The 12,063-nt window shown below is 40.5% G+C and overlaps 1 protein-coding gene across 8 annotated transcripts in view; it reads right to left on the bottom strand.

Moving 5' to 3' along the window:
- The window catches only part of LOC122886643 (ephrin type-B receptor 1-B), a 153,104-nt gene that overhangs the window by 95,277 nt on the left and 45,764 nt on the right, over positions 1-12,063 (bottom strand). The gene's annotated exons all lie outside the window — the stretch shown is intronic.

The raw sequence follows: 12,063 nt of genomic DNA, 5'->3' as shown, positions 1-12,063 counted from the left end.
TCCTTTTCACCACAGGAACTTTTTTGGGAACACGGGGACTTTTTCAGGAACCCATGAACATTTTTAGGAGCTCAAGAACTTTACTTGCTTTTGGGTCATACTTTCTGTCCGACAAAGTCCTTGCCCTGGGGGTTGTACTTTCTAATGGCCAAGGAACTATTGGGGCACATTTTGCCATGCCGACTGTTGCTGATTGGTCAAACACAAGCCTCAAAGCTGCTACAACTTGTTTACAGCAGTCACGCACACAATCCTCAGCAGTGGGTGCCAGTAGTATCAATATTATAAACAAGAATGGGAATTTCTTATTTACATTTAAACAAGGTTATTTAGTAGACATTTTGACTATTGTAATATAGATAAGATAAAGAGAGAGTGGGTGAATAGTGATTGAGTGAGCCAGTGAAGAAGAACTTTTATTTTCGAATTGTTTCAATGCTGTTACATACTAAAGCAAATATTAAACAGAAAACACTCACTATTCATCACTATTTGGGAGACAGGTGCGTTTTTGGCGTTTTCAGTCTCTCCCTCTCCCTACAGGTCTCCTTTCCAATATCCAGCTAAACAGTTGCACAGTTGTGTTGTTGCTTTGTCACGTGAAAAGAATGTTCCTCCAGAAAAAGCTGTTGCTTTCCATTATGGATAATTTACCTAATCTCCAGGGTTCTTCAGATGCTGTGGAAATGCAAACAAGAGTGCACAAAAAGGACCTTTATTTCCTGATTTAGTTCCTAAATTCCATTTTTCCTAGGACTACTTAGTGGAAGGGGCCACAAGATGAAATTCAGGAATAAAGTATGAGTAATACGACTTCTGTCCTGATGTACTGTAACTGAACCCTCAATCATACAAACCAGCCAAAACACTTGGCAGCAATGGGTCTGGTTGTGGCTCAGGCTTAACTACACATTCATAAAGACTGGTCATAACTACTTTCAGCTCATTTTTCAACTTCAGTCAATTCACACAAAATGGAGACTTGAATAAAGAAGCATCTATTGGACTGATCTTTAAACTCCAGTCTGCTGTCTGATTCTCAGTGGAGTCCCAAACTGCTTTTCAAATCCATCAGCACCAGTTAACAGAGCTACATGCTCAGACATACTGAATACAGATGGATGATGAGCAACTCAGAGCATTTCCACATTTAAAGATCCTCAGCCTAGAAAGGTCTACAAAATGCCATTGCAAATAGTAGATGAGCGTCTGGCAACTGTTTCTTGAACAGCCGTTAAAAGTCCCATTACTCAGTCTGACGATGGGCTTTTACAGCAGGACCCAAGGCAAGAGATGTATTAAAGAGTAGACAGAAATGGCCAAATGGAACTGCACCACCGCTACCGTTCCCCTCGACTTTGTCCCCGATTACGCTCTGCTTATGCAGTTTACAACTGATTTTTTTGTGCCCTTTTCAGTTAAACTAATCGACTTTGGGCTTACTGTTTGAAGGAAAACAGACGGTGGGAGAGGTTGCTTCATTTTTTTATGTGTTCCCCAAACGATTCTGGGACTAGTTTGTGTTTATAGAATGTTTCCACCAACAGTATGGCTATGGTGTTGTGTTTACATCTGTAATGACTGGCACATTTGTGAGAACTTTCCACCCAAGAGTTGTCTGTTCATCTATCATTGCAGGACTAAAACATGTGGGTGGAGGCAAGCAGGAGATTGCTTTTCATACTACAGGCTTAGGATGGACATTTCAATAATAAGCCTATTTGTTATTCATGACAACACAACATTGTACTGAGGCAGGGAAAGTATACCTTCATAGAATCCATTTTTAATAATTAGGCATGAATAAATCTGCATTTAAAGAGCTGGCTTTTGATAAAAAGAGAGAAGAAAAGAAAAAGGAATGGCACACATGCAGGTGAAATTCACATTGATAGATTTGTAAAGGCCAAGGTCTCAGAAGGACAGTGGATTATAGCTGGACATGAAAAGCTGAGATAGGGATTGAACTGCCCCTGCTGAAAGATGCTCTTCTCATTTTGCAAAGCTCACCGCTGACGGTAATCACAAGCCAGATAGCTTTTTCTTTCCAACGGCTGTTTCGAAAGCCTCTGACTTAATGAGGATATTTGCATTTCAACCTTTAGGTCTGGTGCTTGAAGTTGATAGAATGGACATGTCATATAGCAACAGTTGGTTTGCTTTGGTAACTGCAGCTACATTTACTCACATCTCTACACAAGCTTTGAGACACATGCTCATAGTCTCTTGTAAATTCACATATTCTTAAAGCTACGCCTCATCTCCCACCTCACACACACAACCAGACTGCAGCCACTAAAATATGCAGTGGCATGATTGCTATTATCATTTCTGATCAGCTGTGTTATTGAATGAGGGCTGCTGTCAGGCCAGTTGCATGGGAATGATTATTTTGCAGGGCATCTGTGGCCTAGTTCCGCCTGGCTGAATGTGATGGATGGGGAGGAAATGGTGATGTCTGAAACACTCCCAAGTCCTGCCAGATCCCAGCCACTCTATAATTACAGTCACACAGTTTGAATAAGCTGAATAGAATAGATGTCCATCGGCATCAGAATGAGACTCGTTAAAGATCTGCTCCCTGACCACGCCCATGCCCCCAATCAATATGATTATTGAACTGAGGTGTTAAGCAAGTAAGTTCATGTTAATGTTGCTGAGTATAAACAAAAACTAATCAAGGCTTTTTTGTTTTGTAGGTACTGGTGGCTTTCATACCAAACTTTATCTGAATGTGTGTTTATACAATGTGAGAAATGTGCTGTCTTGACACATTATTTGCAATTTGGTCTCATTACATACTCCCAAATGTCTTTGATATGCCTTTTTTCTTAGATCCTGTAAGTGATGCACATAATGTGGCAACACGCTGCACCATTCAAGTGAACAATCCACCCAGGTGCCTCATTCCCCCACTCCATCCAACTTTTGTAATATCATTATCAACGCTCGCATTTTCATTCATGCTGGTTACTTTGAAGTAGCAGTCGATCTGCTGGGCTGAAGATATTTTTAGATTGAGCTGTTAATAAACACAACCCTCCTAGATATTGTAGGAGTTACTAAAGCAGCTTCTAGTGTTTACACTGAAGACAGCAGGCTTAAAATGCAGTTTTTTTTTCTCCCAAGAAGAATGAAATGTAAATGTTAACTGCAGGCAATTTAGCCTCATCATTATTACAGAAGATTTAAAAAATCTAATTATTAAGACAAACATAATTCACAGAGATTGGTGAGTGGTGGAGCTTTTACAAGGTTGCTTGACGTTGTAGGTGGAAAACAGAAACAAATGAATTATTGAATTATACAGCAGCTGATGTTTAAAATAGACATAAATGTGTACTGGATGACTTGTGCTCAATACATTTGAATGATATTTACCATTGAAACATGAAAACGGTATCACTTGAATTATGGCTACAAGATTACAAGAGATCATTTGTTTGTGATGATGATTATTGATCTGTAGTCCTGATGATTTTAGGAACATATTTAGTCTACTGCACATTTCATATCTTGTGGCATCAACATGGACATTCTCAACTATAGTTGTAGTTATTATAATATCAGTAAATTATTTCATTTTGACTACTGAAAAAGGAAAGTGGTCTTTTGTGCAGGTCTGTGTGGAAAAAGTATAAAACTGATTAAAGAATTGTACGTGTCTTTCTTGATTACACAATTACCATATTAGAAATGAATGAGTAAGCCTAAAAATAAATCAGTGAAAGGTCTGGAAAACTTCATTACGTCAGTATTTGAAGGACAAAAACAAGGTTAATGTAATTGTGTTGAAACAGAGAACCGTTTCCTTAAGACTTTTATCTCATGATGCACCTGGCAACACCCACTCAGGTACCTTCAGAAAAACCATGCAGCTGACACTGGCTCAGGAAGGCTTTCAGTTACTAGCATCAACATCACCCCGCGTAAAAGGCTCAAGCCGCGTGTTGTGTTAAAATCTGACAGCCTCTGCAACCTTATGGATCTATTGTGGAAGATGATAAGAAGGAAGACTTAATGATTCACCGTCACTGTGTGTATTTATATGGAAAATATATATTGAAATTGGAGATGTGCCCTGATGCACCAGCAGGCATGTAAAGAGAAGAAAATTAAAATTCTAAAAGTGGAAGAAGAAAGGTAATAGAGAGAGAAATCTACAGAAGGGGCAGACAGAATGTAAAGAGTGAGAGCTTAAATAATTCAGAGTGGACGAGAGGTATAAAAATGATGAAATGGAATGTTATAACAAGGGGTAAAGGGAGTGAGAGAAAAGCAAAAAGGGAGTGAAAGAGTGAATGCTGTCACCTTAAAGGCTCCCTGGCAGCCTATGGCCCAAGGAGAGGCCATTTAGGGACAAACAACAAAGAGTGTGTCAGCAGGGGATGGTAGAATGGCAAGGTAGCAAGGCTTTTGGATGCAAAGGGGCCCCTGCCTGTCTATGTGTATGTGTGTGTGTAAAATCTGGAATCACCCAATTCATTCTTAAACTAGAAGAGTGCATTCAGTAGAGTGCAGACCTCTGCCAGCCTGGTATCACCAGATGGCGTACGAGTAAGGCCAATGCCTTAAGTCATTTCGCATGTTATTACAATGCCTTTTTTACTTTTTGTGTGTCATTTTGTAGAGATGGGTGGATGACACCGAAGCTCCGAAACTTGTTCACTCCTGTGAAGCGCACTGCTTCAATACATTGTGCCGCAGCTTGTGTCAAATGAAGAATATCACATGACTGATGACGTCCGAAGCTTCAAACGGCATTGGTGCTTTAGAAAGTTCTTCATTCAGTTTGACAGTTTTGAAAGTTTTACAGCTAAACTATGTGATCGGCACATTAGTGGGATAAGAAGAGAGGAGAATAATTGAGAAATATGGCAACGTACATTAGAAAGACATAATCATACGTAGAACAATTCCTCCTGAAACCAAGTAACGTTATAGGCTAATTTAATGAATATCACTCTCCAATCACATCACATTGTGACTATGAAATGTCACACAAATATCAACCATTAAGTTTACAAACATGAGCCCACAGTGACAATCTAAACTACTCCGAAAAGGTACATTAGTGTTTCGTGTCAGCAAAAATATTTTATTTCCAGGCTTTTTGGACGACGCATAATTATTTTACTGTAACATATTGCACAATAACATATATATTTAATGCAGCACTTCTGAGCAAAAGTATAGCCTACAGATTTAATAATAACATGCAGGCTTCTTGGACTTTTATTGCACACATGAGACTAAAAGTATTAATATCAGCGAGGCGTGGTGCTGCAGCCCCACTCTTGAAGTTTTACAAGCTACCAGTATCACTGTGTTTGCTGAGTTTGAAGCCCTAAAGCTTCAAATCTTTTTCAGCACAAATAGAAAGAAAGCCCCAAAGCTTCATATGGCTACATCCGCCCATCACTACCCTGGCGGAAACAAGATTCCAAAAAAGATTCCCCTACCGGCCAGTTAAGCGGAGTGAGGAGTCAGCAGTTAATGGCAGTATAAAACGGAGCAGTCAGTAAAATAGGTCTGATGGTTCAGTAGCATGCAAGATTAGCTGTGAACAGACAGATACACACACGCGTGCACACACACACGCGACCAAACGCATGATCCCCTCCAGGCTTACAACTGGCAGAGATAATATATTATTACCTATTTTGAATTCACAATGACCTTTGACCTTTGAGTCAAAACTTTCACCTATTCAGAGTCCAACCAACTGTGAAATATGGTCACAATCTACAAGCTCCTCACTTTATGTTCCTGAGTTATGGTGTTGAATAATGGCCAAAAAAGTGTTTTTCCAGGACATTATGATGTCACAGTTAAGTTGACCTTTTGGGTAAAAAATGTCATCACTTCATCGTTGTATCCCATTAAACATCTGAAATTTTGTCAGAATTACCACATCAATTTTTGAGTTGTTGTTTGTGAAGGTCATTTTGAGGTCACAGTGACCTTGACCTTTGGATCAAAAGTGTCACCAATTAATTGTCAGTCCAACTGTGAAATATGGTCATCAATTCTTGGGTTATGGCCAAAAACGTGTTTTGTGAGCTCCTAGTGACCTTGACCTTTGAACACCAAATTCTAATCAGTTCATCCTTGTGTCCAAGTGGACTTTGTGCCAAATTTGAAGAAATTCCTTCCAGGTGGACGGGACGGATGGATGGACGGACAGACAACCCAAAAACATAATGCCTCCGGTCACGGCTATTGCCGGCACAGAGGCATAACATGGAAAGAGTCAGTATGGGTAAAAAGATGGAGGAGAAGGATGGGAGGATTCACTGGTATTTCTGCCAGCTCTGTAGGACTGCTGAAATAGCAGGTACTGCAGGTACTGGGGTAGACACACAATCACTCCCACACACATAAGTCAGACTCAGCCTCCAGCCACTCCTTCGCACTAATCCAAATTCATACCAAATTAAGGATAGACTCATTTTTCCTTTCTTTTTCGCCCTAGTTCTGTCACTTTGTTCTTTTATTTATTCTTTGACGAAAAAATTGTCCTTGGTTCCTAATACATCCAAGAGAATTCTTACATGTGAAATGTGGAGCGGAAATCCACAGGAAGGAAATCAATAATTGAGATAGCCACATGTTATTTCATTTCAAGTAGGAAAATAGAAAATGGAGAAAAGGTAAAAATGAAGAAATAGTCGGGGAAAATGGCACACAATTTCAAACCAGCCTTAATTAGCTTATAACTATATTCTATTTGTGATGCACACATACGGTAATGTTCTGCTCTGTCTGTAATATGTACTGTAAATGCTGCTGTCTTGGCAAGTAAATTGCAAATGAGAACTGGAATGTTAAAGAAATCTTACCTATAAAAAACAAATGTTTAGAGCTAAAATATGATATGGGAGTTGTTCAACAGAAGGCAGAGAATAACACAATTACATAGACACAGACACACACAGACAGAAAGCCATGGATGCATTGTGATCTAAGTGATTCGTTGTCATACTATTCTGGTCTCCATGTTGAGCAGAGATGTCTGTGTCTGAGCTCAGAGCAAATTCAGCTGTCTGGCTACACACCTAAATCACACTCAATAACCATCGAGGCAAAATGAAACAGGTCTCCCACTATGTATGTCTACAGTATGGTAGGTATATCTAGGTATGACTATGTCAGCTGTGTGTGTATGTGTATGCATTTGCATGCATGTGTACATACATTCAATTTCTTTTTAACAGTAACTCATTCCTGAATAGTTTATAAGGGGTCATATGTGTGAATGTGTGAACGAGTGCATTTGTGCATGTGCACATAAAATTCTTATACATGTGTGCAGTTTCCGTCAGTTTGTGTATGGGCGACTGGGTGTGTGTGTGTGTGTGTGTGTGTGTGTGCGTGCATGTAATGAAGGCACTCTTCTCACCTGGCAGCTGAAGCGCAGCCAGCATGACTCACGGTCATTTTTCTCCTCTCATTCCATTTCAGCTCTGGCTCTGCAGGTTCAGAGTTCACCTCCATCCCTGTCTCTCACTTCCCCACTCCTCCTCACTCATCCTGTATCTTTTTTCTTCTCCATCTCTCCCTGACTCTTATTATCTACATTGAATCAACCCCTTTCTCTTTCCTCTCTAACTTTGGCTCTTTTTCACTTTCATCGCTTTACTTTTCCTTCCTGTGTACCCTTATGCCCGTTGAGCCACTGCCTGTCTGTCTGTCAGGGCATGAATAATTGAGGTGTATTGAGTCTGGTCAGCAGATGGTGAGATGGCTATTATGGATCTATCAGTGCTCTTTAGGAATTGCTGAGTGTATGCTGACACCTGTCCAGTTAAGGCCCACAGGAGCTTTGCTGAAGCACAGGGCACAGCGGGGGATATAGGCTGGGCACGCCCCAAAAAAGGCCTCTCCTCCAACACCACCTGCACTTACACACACTCACATATGCAATAAATAAAATAAATAAACAGCACACTCAGGCACTTGAAAATATGCCTGTGGAAATACAAGGAACTGTAAATACAAACAATCATGTCAGGGTGAGATCCATTGTGTCTCTCTCCATTCTTATGCACCTGCTGCAACCAAAGGACAGAGGGATTTCTCCAAAATCCCCGCATCTTTCTGCTTCCGACTCACTCCTCTCGCCTTTTTCCTGTCCATTGTGTTCCCCAGCATATATCCTCCACACCCCTCTCTCTGCTCACTTGGCCCACTCTTTATCCCTCTCCTCCCCAAGCCCCTTACAACCACACCAACCTGCTCCATTTCTCCACGCTTGACTGCACCCACAGCCTTTGTCAGCGCAGCCACTGCCGCCCTGCTGACCCCATAACCTCCCAACACCCCTCCCCTCAAGGCTCTCACCTTTAAGCCTGGACTCTGTGACCTCTCAGAGTCACATGAGTTAACCCAAGCTCTCTTCCACACGCACATCCACAGCTTGCAGTTCTAAAGGCCGTTCATTTCTCTCCCCAGCTCCTCTCATGCCCTTCCTCTCTCCCTCACCCCACACTCCCCTAATCCCATCTGCCCCCTCCCAAATGAAAGAATTGTGGTTCCCCTTTTATCTAAATCATTCAAGAATGATGGGGGGGTTCGACTAAACACATTTTTTCAGGTTGCCAGCATCTTTAAATTTTTTTCTTTTTTGATTGTTTTACAGTTGACTAAATCAGGGTTTTTAAGTTGTTATTACTGCTTTTGATGGCAAAAATGGGAGAAAAGCTAATAGAAATTATGACAACAAACATATAAAGAATAATATACAGGAGCATATGGGCCAAACACTGACCTGGTAAGACTGTGTTTACGATTTTTATATTTATATATTTCCCTGTGGTAGAATAGTGCTACAGGCTAGTTAACATTATGGGCCTCACAGTATCTCTAAGCATTTCTTCTGGTGCTTGTTCCCAGTACCATCCTGCTTTTAAAAAACACCCAATGGACACACAGCCTTACTCACAGCCTTACTCTTCTGCCTCACCCTTCTGCTATTCTTCGTTTCCTCTATTTCACTTTCTTTTCTTACGTCATACAATTCACTGCCTAAATGTTTGTAATACAACACCCCAACTTGTCACCTTCCTTATCTGCACAATGTCTATGCTTACATCATGTTCACTGGAAACCAGATTACTGTGAGAAATCAAGTAGGAAATCAGATAACACAGTTATATCCACAACAAAAGTGGGATAGCTCTAAAACCCCTAGTTTCCAATGAATTGGTGTGTAATCTGATTTCTGCCTGTCTTCTACCATGTTTTGATAGATTGATAGGTTTTGTAGATAATCAGCATTTGGACTAGGCTCTGTAGTGGGAGCAGGCTCAGACTGGCAATCTGGCAATTCTGGTAAATGCCAGATGGGCCAGCAACACCACCAGCAATGTGGGGGAAATAATTGTGGGGAAAATTTTTTTACTTCATGTTGGAACAGCCCATCTGATTGGGGGTTACGTATACTGCAAGGCAGGTGCAGGAAGTGGTACCGACCATCGTCACCTCCACCCACCCCTTCAAGTGGATCCGTCCATCCATGTAATGTCAGAGGTCAAGCAAGAAATAATCAAATGAAATCTGAACAGAAAGAGCGGAGTTCGAATCGAAAATACAGAAAATTGCCAGGTCTGATACATGACCATGAAATCGTTTTTTCTTCAGCATGTTGAATTATTATATTTTATTTGTCATAGAGTAAGTGTGTGCGTGAGAGGAAGACAGAGAGTGAGAGAGAGTGAGAGAGAAAGAAAGAGAGGACTGACTCATAAGGATGGAGGTGAGACAGAAACAGAGAAAGATGACATGGAGGGGAAAGTCCACAGAGGGAAAGAAGGAATATATCCAACTGAAATGAAACAATAGAAGCATGGATGAATGAATGGAGCAAGAATGGACATTATGAGGGAATTTTGTAATATTGTTTGCTCTACACATCTGTTTTCCTTCTGAGCTCTCCTTCTCTCCAGCAGATGCTAACATACGCGCGTGCATTTGCATACTGCCGCTCCATTATACATTCACATCACCAGCCCTGATATGTCCTCGTGTTTACACCACTGGAACTAATGACACTGCCTCTGCAATCCTTCAAAATTAACCCTTCAGGTCAGCCAAGAACAAACACACACCCAGACACACATATACACTTCTTAATAACTCCTGAAGGAGAAGTTACTAAAGGAAATTAATGAGATGTATTGAAAAGCACAGGGACAACACTAGTGTGTGTGGGCTTTTTCTTTTTTTGTGTGTATTTGTAAGATTACCTTGCAAGGCAGCTGGATTTGCGAGATCACGTGATCACGCAAGAGTCCCCCTTGCCAGGCTTCAAGATACGCTTGTGGCCGAACCACATTGGTTCGGACCAATCAGCATCCTAAGAAGAACTACTAGCAGCTACGGGCATGGTTTAGGTGTGACGTCAGCAAGAAGCGAAGCAACTGTTTGTTTGTTCGAAAACAACAATGGTGGCTCCTAAAGAGGTTAGCGTAGATGCTGCTATAGCATCAGTTATATCAGAACTGAGCAAAGAACGGCACAATCAAGCCGCATCTCTCACATACTACCAGCCAGGCCAAGGCAGCTGCATAATGGGGTAAGTTCTTCCAGTGAGCGGTATGAGTGTATTTATTCTCCCTACAGCAGGTCGCTCTCTGCCTGAACTTTTACACCAGGAGTAGCTTAAAAAACTATTCTCAACACAGACAAGAGGCTCTGTGTGCCCGGAGGCTTGCTGAACTGAAGAGGCTTCGATGGAAATAGCACTGTAGATGTCTCTACTCAGTAGGTCTTACTGGATATCTCTTCACAGAAAAAAGATGTGTCAATGTGAGGTTGATCCATGAAAAAATTGTGTTTGTTCCATATTATGCAAGTGTCATGAAACATTGTCATATATTGACCCAACTGATCATTTAAAATGACAAAAAATGTTTTTGTTTCACAGCATTTCACAGCACCAGGGGTAAAACCAACATGCCTCATCCCTAAAGAAGAACTCAGAATTTCCAGATTTGGTGCAAAGACTGAAGTTGTGCAGAAAAGTGTGTAATTCTGAAAAGGACAAAGACCTTAAGCAGTTTTTGTTCTGACACAATCTTACAATTGACAGACATATAAACAATTACTTAGCTGTGAGGTAAAAAGTTATGCATCCTCACTAACACATAATAAAGCTTTTGAAATCAAAATATTAATATATGAATATACAGTATATAACATTTGTTCTAATTACGTTGGCTGATCTGCAACATAATCAGTTGCTCATTTTAAGTTTTTTCTGGTGAGGAAAGTCTCTGCTCACGAGCTACTTATCTTACAAGTTCTAATGATGTTGTATTTATATACAGTAAAAAAAGACAACATTTTCCTACACCATGTAACCTTTGCATTAAAGGACGTTCCTTTGCTGATTCTAGAAAACAATATTTGGCATGGAAAAAGAGTGGCATGACAGATGCATTATTTTGTTGGGTGAAAATATCATTATAGCTTTTTAAGGATGAATGTTATTCATATGAGCAATACAAGCAGACATAAGCAAGGTCTCAGCTGTGATATTCTGTTAAGGTGATTGTGCACATGCACGCACACACACATATGTTGGTATACTCATAAAAAGAGAAAAGTTATTCCAGGTTGTTTTAGTTAGTATTCCTTCTGGGAGACAAAAAAAAGTGGGCTGCCACACTCTCCAGTGTTTAAACAGAGCCAAAGCTCTGTTCAAGAGCAATAAAGGCTCCCTTTACACGTGTGTAAAATGCCTCATAAAGACCCGAAGACCCAGAAAATGCGGGAAACAGTCATTGTCTATCCTGGACAGCTCCTTCAAGATTCATGCTATCAGCGTTAGTCTATGGAGCTTTTCATTGAATTATTGAATTACAGCACAGAAAACAAGGCCTTAAAATTCTCTTTAGGTCCATTAGTGTAATAGGGCAATCATACTTTTGATACTGTGATTCTTTAAAAATATAAAAAAATAAATAAAATAACACCGTTCCCATTCTGATGACTTGGCACTTTCTTCCATTTCCACTCCTTTCATGTGCATGAAACTACCTGAAAGTTGAAAATAGTTTC

This window comes from Siniperca chuatsi, linkage group LG13 (assembly GCF_020085105.1).
Source record: "Siniperca chuatsi isolate FFG_IHB_CAS linkage group LG13, ASM2008510v1, whole genome shotgun sequence".
Taxonomy (NCBI): Eukaryota; Metazoa; Chordata; class Actinopteri; order Centrarchiformes; family Sinipercidae; genus Siniperca; species Siniperca chuatsi.
The sequence above is the reverse complement of the archived record's forward strand: the minus strand, read 5'-3'. Positions and strand labels throughout refer to the sequence as shown.